The following is a 6,351-nucleotide window of genomic DNA, read 5'->3' on the forward strand; positions in this document are numbered from 1 at the left end:
GCCGCACTGTCGGAGGGTCAGTGCTGAGGGAGTGCCGCACTGTCGGAAGGTCAGTGCTGAGGGAGCGCCGCGCTGTCCTGTATTGCCAAGGGGATTTTTCACTCTCAACCTTTTTAATATTACTCGAATACTGTGACCTGAACATTGAGTTACTGTTCTCTGTGCTGTGGGGTGTCCGGTATAAACATGGTCCCGGAGTCTGTTGGCTCCTTATCTCTGAGTTAAAGCTCTTTGGTTCCTCATGTACCATAACAGTCCTTTATTGACCTCTGTAGAGAGCTGGTTAAATCCACCTCTATTGCGGTGTCTGAGCCTTTCTCCTCCTTCACAAATTCATTTCAGACGGCTTCCTTTTCCTTTTTCACATCAGGCCAGGCGGTCAGTTATGGTCAAGCAAACTTTTTATTAACCAGGACCTATGGGACCAGGAATGTGCCAATTAATCAAATATTCTGGTTGATTGAGGGGTCCACGCCATCAATGTAAAAGCACGCACTAAGTAATTGAAATGTAATACACATCACTGTTATGCTTTATTTACAGCATAAATCACTTAAATAATAATGCAACTTTGCTGTAAATAAATCTCACTGGCAGAGAGCCTTCTCACTCACACCTTCAACTAACTACTCAGCCATCACAGAGATTGTGATGATACAGTAAACTTATGGTATTTGAGGCATATATTTTTTGTCAGTTTATTGAAAGTGTCAGTTCACAAGGTGTTGGGTGAAACAAAATTTACTGCATTCTGATTTACATGGTCTCATGTTAAATCACCCAGCACTCGCCCTCAGAACCTTATAGTACAAAGTCCCAGCTGAGAAACAGCTCCTCCAACAGTGCAGCACTCAACTGGCACCCCATCTCATTCACATTGAATCCCTACAGTGTGGGAACAGGCCCTTCAGCCCAACAAGTCCACACTGACCCTTGCAGCATCCCACCCAGACCCATCCCCTTATAACCCACCTAATTTACACATCCCTGAACACTTTGGGCAATTTAGCATGGCCAATCCACCCTAACCTGCACATCTTTGGACTGTGGGAGGAAACCGGAGCACCTAGAGGAAACCCATGCAGACACGGGGAGAATGTGCAAACTCCACACAGACAGTTGCGTGAGGGTGAAATTGAACCCAGGTCCCTGGTGCTGTGAGGCAGCAGTGCTAATCACTGAGCCACCGTGTTACCCCAATCTCTGGAGCAGGACTCGAACTGACAACCTTCAGGTTGGGAGGTGAGAGTTATCGAGCCCTTAATGACAAGGCAGATGAGTTTTGGCATAAAGACAGCCCTGACCTTTTTGATTCTGTCCCTTTAGCAATGAGCTACCCCGTGGATATTTTAACCGGTGGAGACTGGGAAGATTTAAAGCAATCATCAGAGGTTTACCTATCAAGACTTCGCGACAGTGAGCAGGAATCCACTGAGAGCTTTACTCTGCCCAATGGAGAGAAGGTAACCAACCTCATCCATGTCCTGTCCCTATGATTGGCTGCAGCCCCAGACCTCTTTAAGGGGAAGCGAACCAATCAGAGATTAAAACCAAGAACAGCAAGTTAAGTTGAGTAAGGCAGCACAGTTACTGTATTCCAAGGCCTGGACTCACTATCACAAATATCCCACCACAGCATCCAGCGATCTTAAATTCAATTGAATAAATTTTCAATTAAAAGAATCTCAGCTTGGTGATGCTTGCCATGAAACTACCAGATTGTTGCAAAAATCCATCTATTTCACTAATGTGGAGGTAATTGCTGAATGAAGCTTCAGCTGTATAAGATGCTGTATCAGAGAGTCAGTTACAAAGGGATAACTCAGAGTCACCGACCAATAGTAATCAAAGGGTGTGCCCTACTCGGACCCAGAGACCCCCCCACCCACACACTATCCGTGTAACCCTGTATTTCCCATAGCTCATCCACCTCACCTGCATATCCCTGGACACTACGGGGCAATTTCCCAAGGCCAATCCAACCCTAACCTGCACATTTTTGGACTGTGGGAGGAAACTGGAGCCCCCCCGCCCCACACAGACTCAGGAAGAACATTGTTAGATCTCACAGTTCCCAATGAGAGTCTGAATCGTGGGGTGGTGTCAGGTGATCTTTATTGCGATTTACAGCTTCATTTCACAGAGCAATAAGGCACATACAAAGCTTCAGAATGTCTTAACTTCTACAGTTTGAACTTCCAGGGATTGGTGTGGACTAATGGGCCGAATGGCCTGCTTCCACAATGTGATTTCTTGTGTTCTTCCCGTACACCAGGGGGTGACATCATTTTCTTATCTCTCCAGGTTGCTGTGACACTCTCCTCTCTGGCCTTTCTGCAGATACACAGTGAACACTGGATCCTGGGTCTGTCCAGCTCCCAGGCAGGTTAGTGACTGCTTTGCTCTGTCTCCAGCTTGCAGACCAACTCAAAACTAGAACAAGGCAGCAACAAAAAAGAAATGAGGCTGTTCAGCCCATCACCCTGAGCCTGGGGTCTTTAAAAGATTAGTCCCACACCCCTCTGCTCTTTCCCCATAACCCTGCAAGCATTAATTTTCAAATATTTATACATTTCCGCAGCTGTTTGAGGCTGTGAATTCTGCATAAACTCTGCGTAAAAATACTTCTCCTGCATTTTTAGCTGATTGTTTTAAATCTGTGTCATCAGCTTAACGAAACTCTCGCCTATGGCACACCGTTACCCCTTATATCCCCTAATCCAATGCTGAATTACTACATTCTGTGGTCTATAACACAAAGAGGTGGTAGTTTACTGTTGCTGGAAAGGCAAGGGAGGATGTCGATGAATAGGGAATCTCAGTAGGCTGAGGGAGTTCTGAGGGTCACTTGACCTGAAATGTTAACTCTGATTTCTCTCCACAGATGCTGTCAGACCTGCTGAGCTTCTCCTGCAATTTCTGTTTTTGTCGTAGTAGACTGGTTGGTCTCGTGAGATTATGTATCTGGTCTGGGAAAGGCATAGCAGAACATTTCCTGAAGAAGAGAAACCAGGTGCTGGGGAAGAGCAAGGGGCTTTTGTATCAGTGCAGACAGAGGACTAAAAGTCTGTACACAGGACATCTAAAAGGACTTTATTTTGATCTGGTTACGATTCAAAGGAACTGCTGCTTCAGATGAACAGAACCTTAGCTGGGTTCCCCTGTACAATACTGTAGGGAAAGATATAGAGGTCTGCACTGGATGAAATTATTCTGCACATCAATAAGATTTTGGGATGGTAATTTTTTGCTCTGTGTGTGTGTGTCTGTGTCTGTGTCTGTGTGTGTGTGTAATACCTGATACCAAACACTAGATGCCACAAGACAGCCACAGATATCAACTCAATAAACTCACATCAGTCCAGAAACTGGCTTTGAACCTTCCTCGCAGCCAAAACCTGTTGTCTGATAATTAATCCTCTGCCTAACATTCCTCCTCTGTATTTATTTATTTCTCTCCCCCCTGCCCCCTGCTCCTTTCACACTCTCTCCTCACACACGTAGCAATGTGATATCGACATTCTTGTGAATGACAACAACAGGCTTCTTGAACATGACTATATATAGACAGAGTGGGGAGAGAGGTTCGTGCTCTTAAAAGTCCGATTAAGAACCAGAGGGTGCAAAAAGAAGTAAATACAAGATGAGAAAGGACACTAGTCAGGGTCTGGAATGCACAACCTGGATGTGTAGGGGAGGCAGTTTCAATGGGAGGCATTTGAAAAGGAATTGGAGGATGTTCATTCATTCGTGGGATGAGGGCGTTGCAGGCTAGGCAGCATTTATTGCCCATCCCTAATTGCCCAGAGGGCAGTTCAGAGTCAACCACATTGCTGTGGGTCTGGAGTCACATGTAGACCAGACCAGGTAAGGATGGCAGTTTCCTTCCCTAAAGGACATTAGTGAACCAGATGGGTTTTTCTGACAATCGGCAATGGATTCACGGTCATCATTAGATTCTGAATTCCAGATATTTTATTGAATTCAAATTCCACCATGTGCCATGGCAGGGTTTGAACCTGGGTCCCCAGAATGTTATCTGGGTCTCTGGATTAACAGTCCAGCAATAATACTGTGCCATCACTTCCCCGTTAATATATCAGGTTACGGGGAAAAGAGAGGAGACTGGCATTGAGTCATAATGCTTAGAGAGCTAGTGTGGACATGATGGGCCAAATAACCTTCTTCTGCAGTGTGGCAATTCTGTGATCCTGTGACATCCTAACCTGATCCCTCCGGATCCAGGCTCCATGTAATCAGACGGAGCAATGATCCAGTTCCTTTCACACATGCTCCGCTTCCAATCAAATTTCAATTCCCTTCTGCCTGCAACCCTGTCCCCTTTTAGTCACAGGCTAAGGATCCAGGGTGGGATATTTAGGACTGAGTTAAGGAGAAATGTCTTCACCCAGAGAGTGGGAATCTGTGGAATTCTCAGCCACAGAAAGTGGTTGAAGCCAAAACATTGAATGTTTCCAAGAAGGAGTTGATATGATTCTTAAGGGATCAAAGGATATGGGGAGAAAACAGGAACAGGTGAGTTGGATGATCAGCCATAATCATATTAAATAGTGGAGCAGACTTGAAGGGCTGAATGGCCTACTCCTGTTCCTATTTTCTATGTCTCTGTGCCCTTTCTTCACCCTAACCTGTGACATCCAACACCTGTCACCTCTTCCTGCATCCTTGCCGTGCAGAGTCTCCCCCATTCCTTTATTATTCTCCAGAGTTTCAAGCTGTGACTCTCCTCCCTTCCCTCATTGCACAGGTACCAACCCATCAGTCCTGCACCCCCCCACCCCTTCTGCTGCCTCTGCAGTCCAACAGCCCTTCCCAATCCTCGCTGCTTTTTCAGAACCACGGGTAATGCTCAATTTTTACCAGAAGATGGTGCAAGAGGTCTATGTAGAAACAATCAGCTCAGCCCAGGGGGAGCCCAGTGCTGTTTCTACAGAGATAACAAGGTGTAGAGCTGGATGAACACAGCAGGCCAAGCAGCATCAGAGGAGCAGGAAGGCTGACGTTTCGGGCCTAGACCCTTCTTCGGGTCTTCTCTGTTGAAAATGGATTCAAAATGGAGTTGGTAACTCGAGAGGTTAGTTTCTGTTAAAGAAAACCCCTGGACCCACTCTTCCAGAATACTAACACTCCCATATTCCCATCCAGCTGTTTCATACATGTGACCTCAGCGTCCCTCCTGCAAATAGGTGCCAACTTGGGTCTATCCTATATTTGCCCTTTCCACTCTGACCCCTCAGACCTTTGCACCATGCTCTCTGCATTTTCATTACAGCAGAGAAATTAATTCAGGGAGTAATTAAGTTCATTGTATAAGTCAAGGTTGCGATTTTCTGTTTGGATCTATCCATCCCAGTCCCCTTTGAACTTCATTTTTATTTGTTCATGGAACATGGGTGTCCCGAGCTGGGCCAGAACTTATTTATCCCTAGTTGCCCATTGCGAAGGTGGTGGTGAGCTGCCCTCTTGACCTGCTCTGCCCATGTGCTTTGGACAGACACACATGTTGTTAGAGAGGGCATTCCAGGATTTGACCCAGCGACAGTGAAGGAACGGCAATATATTTCCAAGTCAGGATGGTGAGTGGCTTGGAGGGAAAACTTACAGGAGGTGGTGTTCCTATGTATCTGCAATCTTTGTCCCTCTGGATAAAAGTGGTTGTGGGTTTGGAAGGTGATGTCTGAGGATCTTTGGTGAATTTCTGCAGTGCATCTTGTAGATAGTACACACTGCTGCTACTGAGCATCAGTGGTGGAGGGAGCAGATGTTGAAGGTTGTGTATGTTGAGGTTCTGGAGTGTTGTTGGAGCTGTACCCTTACAGGTTACTGACTGTGGGGGAGGTGCTGGTTGAGATTAATGTCAATGGGCTAATAATCCAGAGAGAAACACAGAAATTGCAGCAAAATCTCAGCAGGTGGGTGGCATGGTGGCTCAGTGGTTAGCACTGCAGCCTCACAGCGCCAGGGACCTGAGTTCAATTCCACCCTCCGGTGACTGTCTGTGTGGAGTTTGCACGTTCTCCCCGTGTCTGTGTGGGTTTCCTCCGGGTGTTCCGGTTTCCTCCCACAGTCCAAAGATGTGCAGGTTGGGTGGGTTATCCATGGGAAACGCAGAGCTACAGGGATAGGGTAGGGAGGTGGATCTGGGTGGAATGCTCTTCAGAGGTTTGGTGTGGGCTCGATGGGCCAAATGGCCTCTTTCCACACTGTGGGCTTTCTGTGATTAACTTCCTTCCCCTGAACAGCGTGGCGCTCCCTCAGTACTGACCCTCCGACAGCGCGGCGTTCCCTCAGCACTGACCCTCCGACAGTGCGGCGCTCCCTCAGCGCTGA

The 6,351-nt window shown here is 46.9% G+C and overlaps 1 long non-coding RNA gene across 1 annotated transcript; it reads left to right on the top strand.

The window, feature by feature from the left end:
* Positions 1 to 1,330: 1,330 nt before the first annotated feature.
* On the top strand, positions 1,331 to 3,234 carry LOC125482596. The gene is made up of 3 exons (XR_007261696.1): positions 1,331 to 1,463; positions 2,305 to 2,386; positions 2,885 to 3,234. It is a non-coding gene; the product is annotated as an uncharacterized LOC125482596 (long non-coding RNA).
* Positions 3,235 to 6,351: the final 3,117 nt, after the last annotated feature.

The sequence above is a fragment of the Rhincodon typus genome, unplaced genomic scaffold (assembly GCF_021869965.1).
Source record: "Rhincodon typus isolate 14 unplaced genomic scaffold, sRhiTyp1.1 hic_rhity00013147, whole genome shotgun sequence".
Taxonomy (NCBI): Eukaryota; Metazoa; Chordata; class Chondrichthyes; order Orectolobiformes; family Rhincodontidae; genus Rhincodon; species Rhincodon typus.